The sequence below is a fragment of the Macrotis lagotis genome, chromosome X (genome assembly GCF_037893015.1).
Source record: "Macrotis lagotis isolate mMagLag1 chromosome X, bilby.v1.9.chrom.fasta, whole genome shotgun sequence".
Lineage (NCBI taxonomy): Eukaryota > Metazoa > Chordata > Mammalia > Peramelemorphia > Peramelidae > Macrotis > Macrotis lagotis.
This window is the reverse complement of record NC_133666.1, coordinates 37,026,581-37,050,955: the sequence shown is the minus strand read 5'-3', so window position 1 is coordinate 37,050,955 and position 24,375 is coordinate 37,026,581. Positions and strand designations below refer to the sequence as shown.

The 24,375-nt window shown below is 35.8% G+C and overlaps 1 long non-coding RNA gene across 1 annotated transcript; it reads right to left on the bottom strand.

The window, feature by feature from the left end:
• Nucleotides 1–3,212: 3,212 nt before the first annotated feature.
• On the bottom strand, nt 3,213–22,641 carry LOC141500844 (uncharacterized). The gene is made up of 4 exons (XR_012472052.1): nt 18,978–22,641; nt 18,223–18,313; nt 17,774–17,900; nt 3,213–7,811 (listed from the first exon to the last, which is right to left on the bottom strand). It is a non-coding gene; the product is annotated as an uncharacterized LOC141500844 (long non-coding RNA).
• Nucleotides 22,642–24,375: the final 1,734 nt, after the last annotated feature.

Sequence of the window (24,375 nt, the reverse complement as noted above, 5' to 3'; positions counted from 1 at the left end):
ACACATACGAAGGATAGTATGAAATGTGACTGGAAAGGTAGGTGGGTGCCATTTTGTGAAGGGCTTCCTTTTTGAGCAAGGGGGTCAGAACTGTGTTCTAAAAGACCAATTTGGGAGCAGCTAGGTGGCGAAATGGGTAGAGCACCGCCTTAGAGTCAGGAGTGCCTGTGTTCAAATCTTGCCTCAAAAGCTTTATAATTGCCTATCAATTTGTCAGGATGGATTGGAATGGGGAAAAGTCAGTAGAGGGAAAACAGGTACAGGGTTAGTCCTGATAACCAAGATTTCCCCTTTCCCTCCATCCAAATTCTGAAGAGGATACTTAGGGAAGGTCCCTCTGATTCTAACTTTCTTTTCTATCCCACTTAGTCAAGATCTGCATATACAAATTGGGACAACCTAGGAGGCAGCTTGGACATATAAAAAGGTGTCTGTTATGATATGTAGAGGCTATTACTTTACTTCTTGATTCTATTATTCTCCTACTGTGATTTTTGAGTGTCTATATCCCTATGGCTTAGGTGGCAAGACATTGATGGAATATTATATAATGTATGTATGTATGCATGCATTTGTAAATATCCCAAACAAAAGTAAATCAGTTCAAAAATGAAAGAAAGCTTATATTGCAAATCAGGATATGAGTTTTCAATTATTCCTCAAAAATGGTCAGGGAAAATATGAATTGTTACTTTTTGTTGTAATGATGATTAATGCAATGATCCCAAACAATTCCAAAGCATTCATGCTATCCACCTCCAGAGGGAGGACTGTTGAACTCTTAGTACAAATTGAAGTAGAATTTTCTAGATTTCATTGTTGTTTCCTTTTTTTAGCAATAGGGCAATATGTTTTTCATGATTTCTTATGTATAATTGATATCATTTTGCTAGTCTTCTCAATGAATGGGGAAGGGATGGAAAGGAGAGAGGAAAATCATCATCATCTCAGAATTTAAAAATAATGCTAAAGATATTAATTTTTTTAAAAATAAAACTAAGCAAAATTAAAAGACATGTTCGTGTCCTTCAGGTTAAGAACCTCTACACTACACCATGTACCCCTCAATGAAGCCTCTTATTAATTTTTCAAAAATTTCAGAGCTTGCGTGTTTCACAAAGGTGAATGAGCTTTTGTTTTATTGCTTATATATTTGAATGGAAAATTTATTTCTTATTTCCCATATGTTGCTAAATAAACCCCAAAGGTGTTAAAAATTTAATATATATTGTAGTTGTAATAGTTAAATTTCTAAGATTATAAATTATTTCTGAATAAACATGCATACTCTAAGAAAGACTATCACTAAAGAGAAAAAAATAGAACATTCAAATGGGAATTTTCACCCTGTCCCCATAGTTTTTATATGGCTTTTGATGTTTTCCTTTATTATTCAAATGAATAATCCTACTGTAGAGGCTAAATCTCTTTAAAAGTGCCAGAAATTGGAAAGAAGTATACAAATCACTTAGATACAATTCCTATCACAGTTCACTCAAGTATGGATTAAATAGGACTACTACAACAAAGACTGTCTCATTTTCAAGATCTTTTTTTATAGTAAATCTAAGTAAACTTGAATTGGTTTTCCCTGTGGTAAAGCTGCATCCTAAGATATGAGTTTTTTTAGAAGCTTTTTCTTTTCTTCCTCAGTAAGTATCCAGAATATACCTGGAATTTACTATTTAATATACTATTTGTTATAATTCAATGGAAAAATGAATGTGATTTATTTTTCCATGCTATATCTCTACTACTAATGATAGTGATATATTTAATAACAGATATGCTACTGACAAAGTAGTATGAAACCAAATAGTTAGATTAAAAATAAGAAACTTGGATTGACACAGTGGATAAAGCACTGGCCCTGGAGTCAGGAGTACCTGAGTTCAAATTCGACCTCAGACACTTAATTACCTAGCTGTGTGATCTTGGGCATATCACTTAACCCCATTGCCTTGCAAAAACTAAAAAAAAATTGAGACAACCAATCTTCAATGCCAACATTTCTTTAAAGAATTTGATGAACAAATACTAAGAAATGTAATTAATCTCTTCCTCCATCCTTCTATGTTTACAAAATTTTAATATATTTTCTTATTTATTACAGTATTCAATGAAATGGGATATCCTTACTTAACATTATGATATGAATGAATAGTAAGAGATGGTTTGGTATTGTAGCTAGAGAGGCCTAGCCCTTGAGTCAGATGATTTACATTAATGTCTTGCCTGTAACATGTACTAGCTATATGACAACCTATAAATCTGAACTTTTTTTATTGCCCTAGGCAACTTAGGAAATTTCAACACAGGGAGCTCCCTATACACAAGACATGATAGATCCAGCCATTCTTCTCTCTGACACTCTCACCACCTCCTCACCTTCTCCCCACCACCACCACACACAAGTTAAATATGAGAGACTCATGGGGAAAAATGAATTAGAATAGAAAGAAGTATACCTTTGACTGTACAAGAAATTGAACATGTATTATATGGGCATAAAAAACCTCACAACCAAATGCAGAAATTAAATTACATTTAATAAAGGGCCATGGAAGTATATATTAAAAGTTCATTAGGGGGCAGCTAGGTGGCCCAGTGGATAGAGCACTGGCCCTGGAGTCAGGAGGACCTGAGTTCAAATCCAGCCTCAGACACTTAAGAATTACCTAGCTATGTGACCTTGGGCAAGTCACTTAACCCCATTGTCTTGTCAAAAACAAAAGTTAATTAGAAAGTAAATAAGCTAAAGATAAAGAATGAATGTGTCAAAGAGCCAATCATAGAAACAGCAAGTTATTTTTATTAAAGACAATGGCAACAATGAGATAACATTTCAAAATCTGTAGAATGAAACCAGTCATACTCAGGGAAAATTTTATATTTTTAATGCATATATCAATAAAAGAGAATGAGCAGATGAATGAATCGGGCATGCAACTAAAAACAACTAGAAATAAAAACAAATTAAAAATCCCCAATTAAACAGTAAACTAGAAATCCTGAAAATTAAATGTTAGAATAATAAAATGGAAAGTAAAAAATACCATTCATATAATAAATAAAATGAAGAACTGGATTTATGCAGAGAAACAAATCAGCTGAACTATTAGTTAATTTGATTTAAAAAGAAGGAAAATCACAATACTAATACAAAAAATGAAAAGCGTAAATGTTCACCAATGAAGATGAAATCAAAGCAATTATTTATAATTATTTTGACCCTTTACGATCAATAAAATTGAAAATCTAAGTGAAATATATCAGAATTTTATATAAACACACAAATATTTATAAAACAACCTATATATGTTCCCCTGATTAACAGAGGAGAAAACTGAATACTAAAATATTATCTTAGAAAAGTCAACAGGACATCAACAAGCTTCCTAAGAAAAAAAATGTACAGGATCAGATGAATTCACAAGTAAATTCTACCAAAGAATTAAAGAACAATTAATTCTAATACTGTACAAATGACTTGGGAAAACAGACAAAGAAGGAATCCCTACCAGGTTTCTTTTCTGACATAAAATTGGTTTTGATAAGTAAACCAGAGAGAGCAAAAACATAGAAAATCATTGACCAATTTTTACAATTAATACCACTGCAAAAATTTTAAGTAAAATACTAGCAAGGAGATTACAAAAACATATTACAAAATAGCATATACTATAATCAGGTGGAATTTATACCAGGAATCCAGGGCTGGTTCAATATTAGGAAAATTATCAGAATGATTGACATCAATAACAATAAAAATCATATTATATCAACAGATGCAGAAAAAGGCTTTGGCAAAAGCAACACCGATTTCTATTAAAATACCAGAAAGCATAAGCATCAATGGAAATTTTCTTAAACTGACAAGAAGTATCTATCTAAAAACAAGAGAAAGCATTCATCTGTATTAGGGATAAACTTGATGCCTTTTCAATAAGATCAGGAGTGAAGCAAGAATGTTCATTATCATCAATATTATTCGATGTTGTATTTGATTTGTTAGCTTTAGCAGTAAGACCAAACAAAGGCAATGAAGGAATGAAAATAGGCCATGAGGAAAAAAAACTATCACTCTGCAAATATGATGGTAGACTTAGAGAACATTAGAGAATCAACTAAAAAATTATTTGAAACAGTTATCAACTTTAGCAAAATTGCAAGATAAAAATAAACACACATCAACCCATTAGCATTTTTATGTATTACAAATAAAACCCAGCAGGAGGAGTTAAAAAAGAGAAATCCCATTTAAATTAACAGCAGGTAATATAAAGTACTTAGGAATATACATGACAAGACAAACCAAGGGACTGTATGAACACCAGTACAGAAAACTTTTCACACAAATAAAGCAAAATCTTACAAGTCAACCAGAAGACACATGAATTCAAGGAAAAACATTTAATAAAACCATATAGTAAAAAATAAGGACAATTATCATCTGATCCTGCTCCTACTGAAAAACCCAAGGCAAATTTTCCTAAAAGTTTAATACTTTACTAGTAGGAAGGGGTAAATATGAGAAGAATGTGATGAGAATTTGTGGCATATACACAATGAATGCTTATGGCCCTTGAACTTACACAAAGGGGAAATATACCAGAAAAATATATGTATCTGTTATATAATTAGTGAAACATAGGTAAGCCATGCATATTCCAAGAAAATTCAATCTCAGTGCTACAGGTTTGCCCAAGATATCACATTTATTCATTGAACACTCATATAGGACATATGTACAAGTGAGGTTGATGACTTCTTAAATCTATTTTACATGCAATTCAAGGCATCATCCCACGATGTCACTGGTCCTCTTCAAAAAGGAGGGGTGAACAACTGAAAATTGCTGAAGACAATAGAGGTATGCAACAGAAACATATATGCTGAGGTCACATGTAGTGTAACAGGTAACCAGAGCATACATGTAGCTGGGGCAACCCAAGATCCATGATGCCAGATAGCAGCCATCCGTTGATGTCTTCATGTTACTGTAGATATCACATCTTGACTGTAAGAGAAATTCTGCTAATTTAATGGTCACTGACATTCTCTGCTTCTGTGAACTGTTGCCCATACTGGTTTACATTCACTAAGCAATGGTGTATTTTTCTGGATGTAAGAAGGGTTAGGGATCCTTTTATCCATAACATTCAGCTTAGAGCAGGTAACTGAAAGCCAGGCAGGCAAATTCTACTTTATATACATGTATATATGTATACTTACATATGTGTATATATTTATGACAAATAGAGGAAAGTATGAGCTGAATTTTATCATTTTAAATATCAAAAGAAAGGGTAAAAAACTCTTATTAAGGAAAAATCTGTTTCTTACAAGAAACCTATTTTACAACACTGATAACAATTCAAATTTAGAGATATGAAAAAAAACATGCATCAGGTAAATACAAAAAAAAAACCAGGAGTTGCAATCATATTATAAGATAAAGTAAAATCAAAGTAAAATTCAAAACATGAAAAGATAAGCCAGAAAACTACATTATGCTGAAAAGAATCATACAAAATATCAAACCTAAATAGTTAAAATGACTTAGTATCTAAATTCCCCAAAGAAACATCAATTGAGTTAGAAGTCATAGATTGTTATGCAATAGTAACAAAAAGATTTCATTATCCCTTTTTCTAATCATAAAACAATTGTGTAAAAGAAAATGATAAAAATTAAACAACATAGCAAAATTTGGTGGAAGCCAGTAAAGCAGTCCTCAGGGAAAAATCATTTCCCTACAAACATACATTAACAAATTAAAAAAAAAGAAAGAGTCTTGAACTTGATGATGCTGAAACATTTTCTAATGAATATGGGAATAAAACAAGAATGGCCATTTTCTCCACTATATTCTCCAATAAAGTTGTCAAAAGTCATAAATAGACACGGGAGTCAACACAACTTTGAGGTATCATTTGTCACCCTAAAATTTGATATATATGACCCCAAAAATGACAGTAGTCGGTATTGGGGCTTTGAAATGATAGGCAAATTAACTAATACATTATTGGTAGAGCTCTGAAATGGTGTAACCAATTTGGAAAGCAATTTGGAATCTGCAAGTAAAATGCTTAAAATGTCTATACTCATTGATTTAGAGATCCCACATAAGTACTTTCACCAACAAAAAAGGAACCGTAAGAGTTTGAGCAAAACACATTGAATCAAGCAGCAAAGGAAAGAAAGTCACAATAAATAATTATTCAAGTCAGGCACAAAAGAGAAAGGAATATCATTTACCCAAAGGTTAACAAGAAGAAGAGCACGTGAGTAAGTTATTGGGGAACATTGTAAATAAGTTATAGACAAACTATTGAGACTGGTCTTCAAACCTATATGAGAAGGTATATACACTGGAAAACTGTCCAGGTCACATCTAGAGGGTGATGTAACCAAGACAAATGGTTATCCAGGATAACTCATTTTATAGGTTGAAGGTTTGCCATTGATCTCTGGTATTCTCATCTTTCCACCAGGTGTCATGTACAACTTTTTTTTTATTTAAATATTTTATCCATTTTTCCCCAACTACATGCAATGGTGGTTTTCAATCATTTTTTGCAGGGTTTTGAGATTGACATTTTTCTCCCTCCCCCTGACAGATTGCATTTTCCTTGGTATATGTATGTCTTGCCTGTTTTACTATACATCTAATAGATAAAGATATTTTCTATTATATTTCCCTTTTGTGTAAGTTCACGGGCCATAGTACCCAGCAGAGGGTACATGTATAACCATGCTAAACATAGATTCATGGTAATCATATTATTAAAGAATTAAATTCAAGTAGAACAAAAATAGAGAGAAAAATAATGACATGAATACATAAGACAATTTTTAAAAGAAGATAGTAAGCTTTGGTCTTCATTTAAACAGTTCCTTCTCTGGATATGGATGGTACTTCCCATCCAAAGTCTTTTAGAATTGGCTTTGATTATTGTGCTGCTGAAATGAATAAGTCCATTATGGATGATCATCAGCCAATGTTGCTACTGGTGTGTATAATGTTCTTCCATGTTGCAACACTTTGCTGGCACATTCTTATGATCTCATGACCAATGAGCAAATCTTGCCAAACAGATTCTGAACTATCTTTCTTCAGGGTTTTGTTTTGGCAACAATGTCCATTAAAGTATGGTGCTTAGAAATTCTTTACTGCAGTAGATGACAACTCTTTTTTCATCAAGCTGCCTGGGCCAAACAGAGTGAGCCAATGCAAAGATTGATTCTTCTTGTATTATCTGTTTCTTGTACTGGATACAAGTACTTGTGGTATAAAACAACTAGAGGGGGGTTAAAATTTAATTGTTAATCTTGTGATTCATAAAATCAATTTAAGCCCCAAAGCATTCAGGGGTTGAATTGCCACCAATCTGTCTACTCTGAAGATATAAATAAGGTCAAGTAAAAAGACGTATCAAATAACATAGCATAAAAAATTGACCACAAAAGATGATCTCAGCTGTTCTCAATACCTTAATATAGGGTCATTACGAAAAGCACACAGGAGGGAATGCATCTGACTGGGAACCATCTGATGAGTGTCTCCAGTAAGCATGTACAAACAAGTATACACTGAGAACCTGTAGGTCTTGGTCACCTTTCTTTGAATATGTTACTAAGACATACAGATACTCAGGGTAACTCAGTGAACTTCTGCAGGATTGCTTGATAAACTCAGGAAATCTCATCTCCTCCCTGATTTCATCTTTTGTTGATTTCCTGGTCAGAGTCCTCCATGATCAACTTCTGGGCTCTCCACAAGTTTCCCTGGTAGTGCTGGTTGGCTGCTGTCAAAAAATAAAAAGTAACAATAAAAATTATATCACTTCCATTCTTCCCCTACTGGGATTGTTCCTCCATAATATAAAACTGAACCAGTAAGGAAGGGCACCCAGGTAGAAATCACATGACAATAGGACATTTTCTAAGGAGTACACACAATGGATAGTTTATGGCCAATCAACTTTTACAAAGAAATCTATAAAGGGAATATGTACGTGCCACTGATAAATTAGAGTTACTATCATTGGGGAATACACATACCTAGAGCAAGTCCATTTCAGTGCTCCAGATTTATAAAGATATCTATCATATGTGAGATTTGAACATTCATGGTGAGAATATGTATAATGAAAGACTGAGACCAGTAACCTTGAACAAGTGAGTATGTCACAAGAACACATGTCTGGGTGACATGTAGGGTTAAATATCACCTGTGACTGCATATTTATGAGGAAGTGAGGGGAAATACTGTGAAAGACTGTGACCATTAAACTTGCACAAAAAAGTATACAACAAGAACATATATGTTGAGGTTACAAGTATGGCAACACATCACCATGACATATATGTGGCTAGGGCAACCCAACTCTGATGCTACTGAATTGTTGCCGTAATGGTAAATGAGTTTTTCAAATTCTTCTCCTTCAATGTGACTACGTTGATTCATATCTGCTAAGGAATGCTAACCAGAAGGCCTTTTGTAAATAGAAGCAAAATGATAGCCCCTTTGTACTGTAGTACCCAGCAAAAGGTAGGCAAACAAAACCAAATTGATCTTCCCTCTCAGTCTAGTCTTCATCTGCCTGTCTTTAGGACTAAAAATCCTGTTGCAGAAAATTCTTTGAGTTGGAGTTAGAATTTTTGTATAAGGTTTATGTATTTTAAACCTAACCCATTTTTAAAGGATTCTAGAGTCCACACCCATTAAAAATACTTCACTAGTGGGTTTTCCTTTATGAATAAATCAGAGGACATGAGTATATGCAAAAAAGCATTTATTCATCAAACGGATTATAGAAATGTAAAAAAACCCAACTCTGATACCACCTTACATCTAATAGATTAGCTAATAGGACAGAAAAGGAAAATGATAAATGCTGTGAGGGCATGTGAGAAAACTTAGATACTAGTGCACTGTGAGTGGAGTTGTGAACTGATTTAACCATTCTGGAGAACAAGTGAGAAGTATGCCCAAAGGTCTATAAACTCTGTATGCTTTTGACCCAGCAATACTTCTACTAGGTCTATAACCCAAAGAAATTTTTAAAAGAGAAAAGAAACTATTTGTACACAAATATTTATAGCAGCTCTTTTTGACTAATAATTGGAAATTGAGAGCATGTCCATCAACTGGAGAATGACTGAACAAGTTGTAGTATAGGATTGTAATGGAATACTGTTATGCAATAATAAGTGATGAGCAGAATGATTTCAGGAAAAAACCTGAAAAGACTTAACATGAACTGATGCAAAGTGAAGAGAAAAATATTATGCACAGTTTGCCAGCAATATTATTGTAAAGAATTGTGAATGACTTAGCTATTCTCAATAATACAAGGTTCCAAGACAATCCCAATAAGTATGAAGAAAAATGATATCTTCCTCTAGAGGAAGAATTGATGTTGTCTGAATACATACTGAAGCATACTATTTTCCTACTTCTTTCTTTTGAATCTTCTTGCACAATATGACTAAGAGGGAAATGTCTTTCATGACTGCACATGTATAACTATTATCAGATTGCTTATCATCTCAGGGAGGGATAGAATTTGGAAATCAAAATTTAAAAATAAGTCAAATGTGAAAAATGTTCTTACATGTAATTGGAAAATAAACATTTTTTAAAAAGCATTTTGAGTAAGAAAAGTAAAGAAAGTGATTCTCCCCATTTTTCAAAGGATAGTCATCAAATTTGTATCAATAAGTATGCAAGATGTCCACATATGTCTTGGTAATGTGGGGGATCACACATCTGCATACTTATTGATACAAAATTGATGACTGGAGACGACCCCAGATAGGAGGCAATTGCAGCTAAGTGATTTGCCCAAGGTTACACTAATGTCTGAGGCCAGATTTAAACTCAGGTCCTCCTGATTGAGCAGCCAGTTGGTACAGTGGAGAGAGCATGTGTGAAAGTAGAAAATGTTTTTCTAGCTGTGTGACCTTGGGCCAGTCACTTAACCCCATTGCCTTAAAAAAACAAGAAGAAAAGAAAGTAGAACATATGTGGATGGAGATACAGGTAACAGATGTTGCCATTGAAACTGTAAAAAAGGGGTGGCTAGGTGGCGCAGTGGCCCTGGAGTCAGGAGTACCTGAGTTCAAATTGGACCTCAGACACTTAATAATTACCTAGCTGTGTGGCCTTGGGCAAGCTATTTAACCCTATTTGCCTTGCAAAAACCTCAAAAAAAAAGAAAGAAACTGTACAAAGATGCATACACCAAGAACCTCTATGTTTAAAGAGACAGCTGTAGTTAGGAAGCACAGAGGATAGAAAACTGGGCTTGAGATCAGGAAGATATATCTCCTAAGTCCAAATTTGGCCTCAGATACTTAGTAGCTGTGGGACCCTGGACAAGTCACTTCTCTGTTTGCCTCAATTCCTCATCTATAAAAAGTCCTAGAGAAGGAAATAACAAACTCCTCCAGTATCTTTGCCAAGAAAACCCCAAATGGGGTCACCAAGAGTCAGAAATGACCAAACATCAAGAAAAGATACACCATCAAAACATAGATCTATATAATGTTAGATATTACCAGGGATATATTTACCTAGAGGAGCTAAATTTTAATGCAGCAGATTTGACTCATCTCTACTGTATATCATATCTTATGTTCTTTTTTAAAAATAGATTTTTATTATTTCTAATATATATATATGTATATATATTTTTTTCAACATTAATTGTTATAAAATTTTGAGTTCCAAATATTTCTCAAACTCCCCAAGACAGCAAGCAATCTGATATGGATTATATTATGTACATGATGATGCATTCTAATGATCTCCTCTCCCTAAGGAACACCATATTTCAACTTTGCTGACCTCATGGTCCTTAAGCTACTCTCTACAATGAGCTTTTGGGCTTCCTCTCTTCAGGATTTCCTGCTGGCAATGTTGGTTTCTGCTTATTAAAAAGGACAGTAGGGGTGGCTAGGTGGCACAGTGTATAGAGCACAGGCCCTGGAGTCTGGAGTACTGAGTTCAAATCTGTCTTCAGAAATTTAATTACCTAGCTGTGTGGCCTTGAGCAAGCCACTTAACTCGGTTGTCTTGCAAAAACCTAAAAAAAAAAAGTGCCTGGAAAGTCTTCATTTGGTACAAAGTAACCTCTTGAGGGCAGGCAGGGCTACACCATGCAAAAATTGAGACTATTTTTTGGACCAACAATTTCTAGTAAAGGATAAAAGTTCTTAAGCCACAAAATCCTATGAGGTGATTTAGACTTTCCTTTTAAGTCCCGGATAAGATCTTAATGTATATCTTTGACCCAAGAAAACCAAACCCAGGCTAAAAACACCGGAGTCCCCACTCTAGAATAGAGCCCAAGAGCCATCACTTTTGTTTTTACTTTTTGCCAGTTAACCAAAAAACATGAGTTAAGCAAAATGTATTTATTTAGTCAAACAGAAGAGCAAAGGAAGTGACCTGAAAAGTTTTTTCTAGACCCTCCAAAAGAATGAGGTATATGCTTCCCCCAAATTTAATATTATTGCATTAGGTAAGGACACTTATGGATCTGTCTAGAGATGACATGGGACAGCTGGATATTTTTTGAGGAACACACACAAGTAATGTAATCACTGAATTTGTGCAAAGAAATATACACCAAGCACCTGTACTTCTAGGTTATGATTAGGAAGACACACAACCGAGTCATACAGACACTTGGGGCAACTCAATCTCAGTGAGGCTCAAAAATAATACCTGTGATTATTAAACAACCAGGGCCAATGAACTTGAACAAGGAGGTAGGTACATGCAACAGAAACATATATGCTGAGGTCACATGTAGAACAGCATGTCACCTGGGCATATATGTAGCTGGGGCATCTAAATTCTGATGTCCCCATTTACCACCAAGGTTCTTCTGGATTCATCTGAAGTTTACCTTCTTGTGTCTTTGGCTTAAAGAATAATGGTGAAAAAGTGATCCCTTAAAGGAGCAGTGTGAGAAGTCTCACCCTCACCTCTTATATCCAAGCTTCTGAAGGCAGGCAGGCAGACAACAGTGAGGTTTAGTTAGGCCAGGCAAAGATTACAGCTGTTCTTTAGGATTATCTGGTTTTTGTAAGGAACTTGAGCTCTGATATAATCTGAGGTGATTTATAATTTTCTTGCAAGTCCCAGTTAATTCCTTCCCATATTTCTAGAAAGTGAAACTCTATAGGTTAGCACCCAGTCAAAAACAGAGATCAGATGGGTTATACTCTTATCAATCAACCAATAGATACATATATGAAAAAGACACTTAATAAAACATCAAATCTGAGAAAGTCACTTGAAAAGACTATCCTAATCTCACTAAAAGCATGATGGGTATGCTTCCTAACAATTTAATACTGAACCAGCAGGAAAGGGCATAAAGGTAGAGACCACACATGATAAGGGAACATTCTTTGAAGAGCATGCATGGCAAACATTTATGGCCATTGAACTTTGTAAGGAAAACTAATTTAAATCTAACCTAGGTTTGAAGGACTCTGGTGGTCTGTACCCATTCGACACTAGAATCCAGTAGCGACCAGTAGGAAAGAATACACACAGAAAGTACATGCATTACTGAGTGATATTGATAGATGAGTTACATACAAGTAATTAGTATGGCCACTTAATTTGATAGACATCATCTCTCAACTCTCTTAACACATTCTATTAATCTCAAGGTCACTGCTCTCTGCAACCAGATTCTGGTCTTTTTATCCTCAGGGGTATTAACTAGAGAGATTTGATTCTTTCTGTAAATGTCTAAAAATACCTTTCCTCTGTAAGGGTAACATTATTGTTCCACTGCTACAAAGCTACCTGGTAAGGGTAAGTGGGCAAAAGTCATCTGTGACTCCTAGAACTCACTGTATAACTTTTTTCTCTCAAAGTGATGTCATTTTGTTCTTCTTCCATAATGGAAGATGTGAGCCAATCAATGCCTTATATTCATTACTTGAAATAAGCAATCAAATAAGAAAATTCTTTGTATCCTACTGTGACTGATCAGACCAATACAAGCTCTACCACAGGTCGACCACAATGAGTTCATATAAACACTTGTGGGTTGATTTCTCTAAACTTACACATCTCAACTTCCCTTTGAGCTGCTCCAGTCTTGCCTTGCTTATGGAGAAAATGGTAGGGATGTCTTTCGATTTGTGCATAAACTGGATTTAAGTGAAGTATAATTGCACAAAGCCATTGGCCTCACTCTCTTCCAAAGTCATCATGGTCCAGGGGCAAGACAGTCCAGACAACTGGCGAAAGCTCTAGATGCAGTGGATGACCTTGGCATTTTACCAAGCTCTAAGGGCTCCACAGCACCTTCTTCAGTTGCCTTCATGGGCATTGGAATGAACTGTTCGCATCTGCCCATTCTACCAGTGTAAGTCTTCACATGCTTGGGGTAACATTCCCCCTAACTCATTGATGGACTTGTGACCCCCTCAGTTACCCTTAACCTGCTTTGCCAGTCATGGTACATGCTATATAGCTTCTTGTTCACTCAGGTGGACATCAAAGGTGGAAAGCAGTTCTGAAAAACCTTGGCAGCCCTTACAACCAAGTTACCAGTCTTCCTAGAGCACACCCTACACCCATTATGTATGTTTTATGGCATATGTGCTATGAAACAAGCTAAAGTGATTTCGAGTCTGAGTGTTGGTCTCATTTAATTTCTTATCAAACATCTACACCCTCAGAAAGCCATTCTTCTCATGTTTAAATTACTCTGTGGGTCAGTACCCATTCAAAATGAAAGATTAGGATCTATCACTGATGATTTATTTTTACCATGCAACTAGAAACTATTTGAGTTCTAGCAAAATGCATTTAATACAACAGTATATTTTTTTAAAAAATAACAAGAAAACACTATCTCAGCTCTTTTCCCCAAATACAAGGGGTATGTGGACCTCAAAATTTTGGGGTTTTGCAAGGCAGTGGGGTTAGGTGACTTGCCCAAGGTCACACAGCTAAGTAATTATTAAGTATCTGAGGCCACATTTGAACTAAGGTCCTCCTGACTCCAGGGCCAGTGCTCTACCCACGGTGCAACCTAGATTCCCCCGGTCCTCAATAGTCTAATACAACACCATTAGGAATAGCTTATACAGGTAGATATAACATAACTGGGAACATGGTACATAAATATAGCTAATAATTATGTCCAATACACTGGAAATATGTGTCTAGTCACTTTTAAGGGTACACATTACCACAGCAAATGGTACCCAAGACAGCTCATTTCTAATGCTTCTGTACTGCTACCTTCTAGTGACCAACTCTGTCATGCATCGCAACCCACATCTAGGTTAATACATTCTTCCAATATCATGATCATAGCGTTCCTATTCTATCTTTTTTATGATTGTTGTTCAAGGCAATGTGGTTAAGTGACTTACCCAAGGTCACACAGCTAGGCAATTATTAAGTGACTGAGGTCAAATTTGAACTCAGGTCCTCCTGACTCCAGGGCTGGTGCTCTATCCACTGCGCCACCTAGCCTCCCCAAGTTCCTATTCTCAATGAACTTCCAGTTTCCTCTCTTCAGGCTTACCTTCTAGTATTACTGGCTTTTCTTTATAAAACTGTGGTGACATCCTAAGAGTAGCATAAAAGCTAGTAAAGCACCTTCCTCAGACCCGGTAGGCACCAGGCAGTGTGTCCCCTTGCAATCTTTGGATTACCTCTTTTTGGTAAGCCCTTCTGACCACTGTCTCTTTCCAGTCAACTGTTGGCATTCTTGTCTCCCATCTGCTAGAGAAAGGTAACTAAAAAGCTTTTCCTGAATAAGAGCAAAATATCAGCTCTTGTGTTCCGTAGCGCCCAGGTAAGCAACAGTCAGTAATTCTTCTCTGGATCTGATTCTTAAAAAGTTAGCTAATATTTCTATGCTAAAATTTCTTTCTTAACAACCACAAAAATTGTTTGCTCAGAGGAAGGTAAATTAAAACAACTTGTAGGATTGTGGGTGATATTTCTAAATGGCAATATTGTAAAGGAAGGAAATTGTCAATGTGAGAGGAAAGGTAAACACAATAATATGCAAAGGTGGACATAAGAATTGGTTCAACCATTCTAGAAAGCAATAAAATTTTGCTGAATCAATACACTGGAGTCAGGGATACTATTATTGGTTATAGTCACCAAGAAATTAAAGAGTGGGAAAGATCTAATAATAAAATAATATTTATTCTAGTCCTTTTGATGGTAGCAAAAGACTAGAAACAAAACAGGATTTCATTCAAATTCTTTCCTTCTATCCCTTCCCTCTCCCCTCATTTAGAAGGCAGGCAATTTGATTTAGATTATACATATATTTGCAGACTGCCATCCTCTGACGAAATTGTGCTATATGAATTAATGAACATTATCATCTCTAAAGAAATGATGAAGTAGGAGGGGAAAGGAATAAGAAAAGGAGAAGGACTGATAGAAGAAAAAGATGGATTGGGGATGTGGTGGTCAGGAGCAAAGCACTTTTGAAGATGGGGCAGGATGAAAGGAGAATGAGGAAGATAAATGGGAAGAAACACTATGGAGGGAAATACAGTTAGTAGTCATATCTGAAAAAATGGTAAAAGCAAGTTTCTTTGATAAAGGCTTCATTTCTCAAATACACAGAGAACTAAGTCAAACTTATAAAAGTCATTCCCCAATTATAAATGATAAATGGTCAAAGGATATGAACAGGCTATTTTCAGAGAACATATGATGTTTATTCTTTGTTTTCAAAGAAGACTTGACATCAGGGAGGTGATGCCATGATAAGCACATTAAACTGGATTTGAATGAGAGGGTACTATGTTACATCCCCAGCCTCACTTTCTGCTCTACAAGTCATCTGGATCCCCTGGTCATATGGGAATCAGGATGACTGGAGAAGACCCTGGATACAAGGCAATCTGAAGTGACTTGACCAAGGTTACACAGCTAGTAAGTGCCAAGTATCTGAGGCTGAATTTGAACTTGGGTCTTCTTGACTTCAGGGTTGGTGTTCTACATAGTGTATCGTCTAGCTTCTAAATTAAAGCTATTTATAGTTGCATGGAAAAAATGCCCTTAATCACTTGTCCCTGAGGCCTTGTCCCAGGACAATTAATATTATGAACTGACCCAACTATTCTGGAGAACAATGAGAGACTAGGCCCAAGGGGCTATAAAACTCTGCATACCCTTTAATTTAACAGTGCCACCACTAAGTCTGTATCTCCAAGAGATCTAAGAAAAAGGAAAAGGGCCATTTTGTCATGGCCAATACACTTATTCATGGTATCTGTACATTCGTATTTTCTTTTAAATTACTTTCTATTCTTGCTGTTTCCATGAGTTAGAATATGGTAACAAGAAAGCCTTTGATGGATATAGAAATGATAACAGCTCCTTTACTGTAGAGCTTCTAGGTGGCACAATGAATAGAGCACTGGCTTTAGAGTCAGGAGGATGGGAGTTTGAATCCAGCCTCAGACACTTGACACTTACTAACTGCGTGACCTTGGACAAGTCACTTAACACTGAGGGCCTTGCATCCAGAGCCATCTCCCAATCATCATGATTCATATCTGGACTCATATGGCTCTGGAGGAGAAGCTGAGGCTAGTGACTTAGCACACTCCCCCCCACCAAATCCAATTCATGTGCTTGTCAGAACATCACCTCCTTGATATTATGGTCATCTTCAAAAATGAAAGACAAATACCATCAGCCAGTTGAGGGCAAGAATGTAATACTAGCCAGAATATCCCCTTGCAAACTATTTGGACTGTTGGTTACTAATACTAAAAGCAAAAATTTGCCCCAGACAAATTTGTCTTGGGAGTTAGAAATTCTTTACATGCTCTATCTAATTCTTAGCATTTTAACAGTAAGGTGGGCTAACCAAACTGGCATACAAGTTAATCAAAGCCATAAATAAAATAAAGAAAGGTAATAAGACCTGAACTCTGTACTCCATGGAGATATTTCTACTTTTATTAGATGTCAGTTATTTCTCAATAGCCTGATGACCTGGTTTTTGTGTGTATTCTCTTTTTTTTGACAAAGTTTGATGTTTTGGACATGTGTATAGATAGATAGCCCTTGATGGAGACAGTTGTACTTTAATGAAAACAAGCTGGGATCTTAGAGTTTGATTCTCTGGCCTTGTAAAATGTGTACAACTCACTTCATTTTTCTGTGCTTCCTTCAAGTCTTAGCTAAAGGACCACCTTTTGAATGATGGTTTTCCCAATCCCATTATGTTGGTGCTTTCCTTCTGTTTGTTAAGTCCCATTGATCCTGTCTTGTTTGTACATGATTGTTTGCATGTTGTCTCCCTGTGAGTTCCTTGAGAACATGGAATACTGTGATAATAGTACCTGACACACAGCAGGTGCTTAAGAAAGTTGACTGACTTTCTGACTCTAAGCTAGTCTCCTCATTGATCCTAGGAAAAATTGCTAGACTCAGTGAGAGGAAAAACAAATTAAATTAACTCTAAGAGTATGAACTGAAAATTCTAAGTGGCAATGATAATTAAAAATGGAAATAGTCAATAATGAGAGAAGATGATGGGGAAAACAGGGAGAAGAATACAAAGACGAACCTGTGAATCAGTTCCACCATTCCAGGAAATAATTAGGAACTATATTAGACAATTCAATGAAACTGTTCATACTTTGGGATTTCAAGACATAAACATCAAAGAAGCACGTACACACATTTAGATGCATGTGTATATAGAAGCACAGGAGATCCCATTGATGGGCTTACCTTCATTAGCCGAACAGAGTACTGTCATTAGTTCAAACAAAAGATTTTTCATCAAATAGCCTAGCAATGAAAATGACAGTAGAAGACTGTTGTATCCACTATCCATGTAGATATGACATATCATCTCCTACAGCAGAGAAAGACACACACATAGAGGTCATATATAGCAAATTAAATCTAATTAAAATTAAATCCATAATCAAAGTCATATATACAGTAAGATGAGAAGGCCTTGGTTCTGAATATACACAAAGGCAGGACATACAAGAAATATAAGACCAAGAATACTTATGTTCAGATCAAATGTGTTTAGGATGTGTCACTAGGGCATACATATATCCTGGGCATCTCCCTTTTCTGCTGCAGGATTGCCAATGTCTGGTAATGCAATTACCCCAAATGATTAACTGGGATCCAAGAGAGCTAATAAATAATGGAAAAACACTTACCTCCTTTTATAAAAAGGTGGTGGGAGACATGTGTTGAAGGCTTGACCACTCACAACGATCCTCCTGTATGGCTAGGTTCCATGGGAGATGACTTCATTAGGAAAACAGAAGGCAACAAGAGAAAAAGGAGGTTTTTGAAAGGAGGTTTAGCTATACATAAACAAGAAAGAGCAGAATTTAGCCAGTGACTCATATAACTCAATAAGAATAACCATATAATATTCCTGAAGTAGGAGATATTTCAGGGGAATATCATGATTCATAGAAATATATTAGGAAGTGATTCACTTCTTTAAATTCCTTATATAGCCCATATGACACTAGCCTTTTATGATTGAGAATACAGAAGAGATATCCTAGGTTTCAATAAATCTCAGGGTCAATACCCCCAAAATTATAATTCAGAAGCTGCTATGATGGCTTTTTTACTAGTCAACCAGAGGACACATTTAATTTAGTGGCATTGCAAATAAGATGACATCAGAAGAGCCCCATGCTACCCTGAATCTCCATTTGGTATACTTGATGTACTACCACTAAAAGGGCACACATAGTAATGGATCATGCATAAATGGATAACACTTATGGAGGACAAACATACAAAGAACCATAATAGTCACAGAATTTATACAGAGTCATACATCAGGAACATATGACCCTTGGTCATAAATACAGGGACATGTTGCCAGAACAGGGGAAATCTGAAAAAAAAACATTTATGATGTTCCACGATTGTGAGGTTCTCAACTTATTACCTCAACTTTTGGTGGAGAAAATCTGCTCATCTCTTTCCAATGACAGGATTTCTGTTTTCAGCTTCCTTATGGTCCAGAAGGAAAAGTCAGGCAGAATGCCCCCAAGCAGATTAAATCTTTCCTTTTGGTGCTCTGTTTCCAGGACTGAAAGTAAGTCTTTGAGGAAGAAAGCTATGTTAACTTGCACCTGGAATTTCCATCTTTCAAATCCCATTTAATTCTTCTTGTCACTTCCATGTCTACCAAACCCAAATTTACTGTCCCCAACATGTATGTACATATATTTACATATCTATACACATATATGAAAATATATGCACACATACATGTATGTACACAGAGGCAGTAGTAGCAAAGGAAGATTAACAAGTGGTGCTATCATCAAAGATAGATGCTTCTGGTATAAAAATACCCCCCAAAAGACAGAACAACATGCATCTTGGATAAGATGCTAGAGAAGTAAATTGAGGCTATGATATTACTGCTAAAAGAAAAAAAAATCAGTTATATTCTTGAAATAACCAATATTTAAGGGACTAAATCATTGCCAGTCAAAAGAAAGAAAAATGTGTTAAGCACCAAGAGTCATCAACTTTAAAACCATGTGCAGGAGCCTCTAGGTTTTCATTTAACAGGCAAAAAGAGTACACATTTTTTCAAATATAAAACATTTCATCAAATACCAGAACAAATAAAATAAGAATGGAAAACTACTGCCCCCAGCATCCTGAGGGTTTCATGAAGTATCATCTTCCATGGTTTAAAAAACCACATCCACAGGTAAAGAGATCAAATGTGACCAGGAGAGAATTTGTACAAAGTGATATACCAGGACCATGAATTTCCAGGTCAAATGTGGAGAAATATCACCATGTCATATTTGTGCATAAAGAAACTCAATTTTGATGCCAGTTTTCTGGTAAAACAATCTCTCTGTTGAGCATCAGGTCTCAACTCTGCAATGAGAAATTCAGTTAACATCACCAAGCTTCTCCCCAGCAAACAACCCACGGGCTTACACTGTCCAGGGTCATATGCTAGTCATCTTGTCTACCATATACTAAGAATGACCAGAAAAACTTTTCCAGGGTGAAGTCCGAATAATGACTCTTTCATGCTATAGCTTGCAACTGGGGGCAGGAAGGAAAATGCCAAAGAGGGGGCCTTCAGGCAAAGGTAGTTTTAAGGGATTTAAGACAGTGGCTCATATTTCAATGAGAACAATCAGATCATCTACCTGAAATTATAAATATTACTGTGTAGCAATCATTGAAACTATGAATGAATACCTCAGTTTTGGATTCCTTTCCATTATGTATCTTCAGGGAGACTTACCTGCTGTTGTGAGTCCAGAAAACCTCTGCCAGGCATAAAGTACTCTGTGGATTTGAAGCCGGCAAAGTAGCTCATTTGGTAGGTTCTTTTTTACCAGGAAACCAGAAAAAGTTTTAGTTCAAACAAAAGGCATTGAATCACTAGCAATGAAAGCAAAGTAACAATAAAAACCATGTAAAATGGCATATTTCTTTTCTATAGATCAACAAGCTATAAGTAGGGAAAGAACATGCACAAACATATTATATGACTACATAAAATATTCAGGGAGACCATGCACAGAATTGCTTGCAGCCAGGAAATATGGAGGTTAGGCATACGCCAGGAATACATGTGACCAGGTTACATGTAAAGAAACACACATAACATGGACACACATATAACTGAGGCAACACAATTCTGGTGCAGCAGGATTTGGCGATGTCATCGCTTTTTTGGAGATCACGTCTCAGGTCTTGACTAAGAAATTTCTGTGGGGATAATGGTAGCTGAATTTCCTTAGGCTACAATTTAAAAACAAATTTCTAGCACATATACTAACTAGATACAAACACATTGTCATTGAACACCTGCACACTTTTTTCAGAAGTAAATGACATCACTTACAGCTAGAGAATTGTGGCCAGAAAGTCAATGTGTTACAGAGAGACCTGATGACAACTTGTTCATGCACAGCTTCTAACTGACTGAAAGCAAGTCAAGATCAGGCCAGAATGGAATTCCAGGCACACATTAAATTTATTCCCCGAAAATTTAGTAGAGAAAGCAAATCTTGTCACTGACAATTATTTGGCTCCAGGGTAAAAACCATCTTAAGTCTTGATGATATAACACAAGCAAGTCATCAAAGTCAGAGGTAAAGATTGTTTCCACACAAAAATATTCAAAGCAATACTTTAACAATAACAAATAATTGGAAAGAAAGAAGTGGTCCATTGTGTTAGGAATGGCAGAAAAATTGTGCCAGATGAATTAATAGAATATTACTGTGTTTTAAGACACAATGAAAATTAAGAGAAGATATGGAAAACAAATCAGATTACCTGATAAAAATAAAAGTATCAGAACCAAAAAATCATAAGTTATGGCTATAAGAAAGTTAAATTTTAAAAATGCTAAAATTGACTGATGTCCAATTTTGGTCATAGAGAAGTAATAATAAAAAAACTCATCCATTGAGCAAAAAGGAAGGGAGGTGGAAGGTGCTAATTGTTTGATCAGATGCAAATACTCTATTGTTTGACTTTCCTTTCTTGCATGAGAAGAATCACTAGTAAAGTCAGGTTTTAAGGGAAATAAATAACTATTTTGAAATCCCAAAGACAAAACCTAAATCAAAAGAACCTTTGTACAAGGTAATATATCTCTAGAGTCATGACCCATAAAATTTGCAAAAAACAACCATATTATACACCCAAAACAAGAGACAGTTCAGGCACCAAAGCAGGATCCTTGGAAATACAAATAAAAATTATTGAACACTATAGGAATGGAGACTGAAAAGGTATATTTGGAATCTGTAAAAAAAAATCACTAAGTCAATGCCTCCTGGATTATCAGTCACACAAAACTATATTTTAGAGGCAGCCATGAATCAGTTTGTTTCTTACCAGGCAATCAGTGAACATGTTAGATTTAATCAAACAAACACTACATCAACTTAAATGAAAGTAAAAGATGAGCCTTCCCCATCCCCAAAGCACAAGGGTGATAGCTACTTTAATAATAATAACAATAATAATATTAATACTACTTAAAGGGAAGCAAAGTCTCAGGTAGAGTGTTCTTGACAAGAGCAAACTCACTGAGAAGATATGTGCAGGGAACCCTTGTGGATATTGCACTGGTACAGAGAAGGACTATGCTGAGGTTACTAACATACACTCGTGTTACCAAAGTATACCTGGACCTGGGGCAACTCACTTCTGATACGGCAGGATCAATTCTGATGATGTTGTCTTTCAGCTGGGCAGAATTACATCTTTACTTTCCACTCAGAAAATTCCCATGGTCTCTCAGTCACTGAGCAACTTCTGCAACCAATTTTTGTTGTCTTTTTTCTGCAAGGAAACCTCATGCTTTTATCTTTCCAAGAAAACATTGTTACTTATCTCTTAGCCAATGAGTTTCTCTCTGTAACCAACTTCTAGTTTCCATCTCTTCAGGGTCATCTGCTATCCATTTTGCTTCACATCTGCTACAATAAAACAACCTCTCCTAGATATGGGCAGGACAAAATAGTTTCATTGTTGCACACTCTCCAAGGAGGGTAGGTTTAAAAAAAAAGCCTGGCAGAGTTTTATCAGAAAAAAAAATTAGGTCTGTTCTTTGGGCTTTCTATTTCTTTTTTTTAAAAGAAAGATTTTATTTATTTTGAGTTTTACAATTTTACCTCTATTCTTGCTTCCCTCCCCCCACCCCCACAGAAGGTAGTTAATCTTTATGTTGTTTCCATGTTATACATTGACCTAAGTTGAATGTGATGAGAAATCATATTCTTAAGGAAGAAAAATAGAGTATAAGAGATAGCAAGATCAGTCAATATCATGGGAATACAAGAAGAGCAACACCTCAAAGGCCTTATTCTGAAATATTCAATTTTTCTGGCAAACAATTCATAACTCCACAAAAATGATAAAAATTATTCATTTCATTGCACTTAAAAAATGTGCACATCAAAGAAAGAAGACAGATTGTATATAAACAAAAATAGTTAAGGCAGCACTTTTAATGACAGCAAAAAGCTGGCAAGTGGAGGGCCCCCTTCTTGGATAAAGTTTAACCAAACTGTGTCATATGAATTAATGAAAAATCACTGTATCATGAAAAAAATGAAAAATTCAAAGAGAGAATGGGGATCACATGAACGAGGCCATGAAAAGAATAACAGAGGGTGGCTAGGTGGCGTAGTGGATAAAGCACGGGCCTTGGAGTCAGGAGTACCTAAATTCACATCTAGTCTCAGACACTTAATAATTACCTAGCTGTGTGGCCTTGGGCAAGCCACTTAACCTCATTTGCCTTGCAAAAAACCCCCTAAAATAAAGGAGTAACAGAACAATGAAATTCATATACTCATTCAATGTAAAATAAAACAATGCTAAAACTGACTGAAGCCCAATCTTGGTCACTAAGAAGTAATATTGAAAAACTCTTTTAATCTCTTAATAGAAATGTGAAATAACAGATGCTGTTTGATCAGATTGTTTGTTGTTGTTCACTCATTTCAGTCGTGAGTGCCTCTAGCATTTCCTTCTTTAGCTCATTTTACAGATGAAGAAACTGATGCAAACCGGAAGGGTCACAAAGTAATTAAGCATCTGAGGTCAGATTTGAACTCAGGAAGATTGAGACTTGACTTTAGACTTTTTAGTGCTCTATCTACTGTAGGGCCACCTACTTAATCAGCTTCAGATCTCTTTTTCTCTAGCTTTCCTTTTTAGGATGACAAGAATCATTTGGAGGGGAGAGGGGAGGCAGGTTTCAAGGCAAATGACTTATTGGGGAAATACAATAACAAAAGCAAGAAAACATTTAAAACACTTTACTCTTTTCCCCCATGTCTATTACATGTGTGTCTTTGTGTTGTTTATGTGAATTCAAACAAAAACACAAACATATGTAATAGAAAAAGAGAGAAAAGGGGAGGAAGAGAAAAGTGTTGAGTTCTTTCAAAAATTTACCACATGTTGGTACTTGCCCAGAGCTGAGAGTAAGCCAAGTTGCCTCACTGATATGGGAGGAAGAGAAACCGATTTAAAGGCTCCAAATCTCCTGCAGCATCCAGACCATCACTGATATTCCTGTTTCCTACCAATCAGGCTGGTAGGGTTCTGGAAAAGGCAAGTGAGAATGATATCTTTTTACAACACTCCTCTCACTATAATAAACATAATCATATAAGTCATGTAATCATGTATATGATGAAGTGGTCATCTTTGATTACAAAGGATGGACATCATCACCAGGTCTATGTGAATAGACACATAAATAGGAAGAAATGAATTGAAATATTGGCCTAGATGGATCAAGAATAACCATATAAACATACATGAAATAAGAG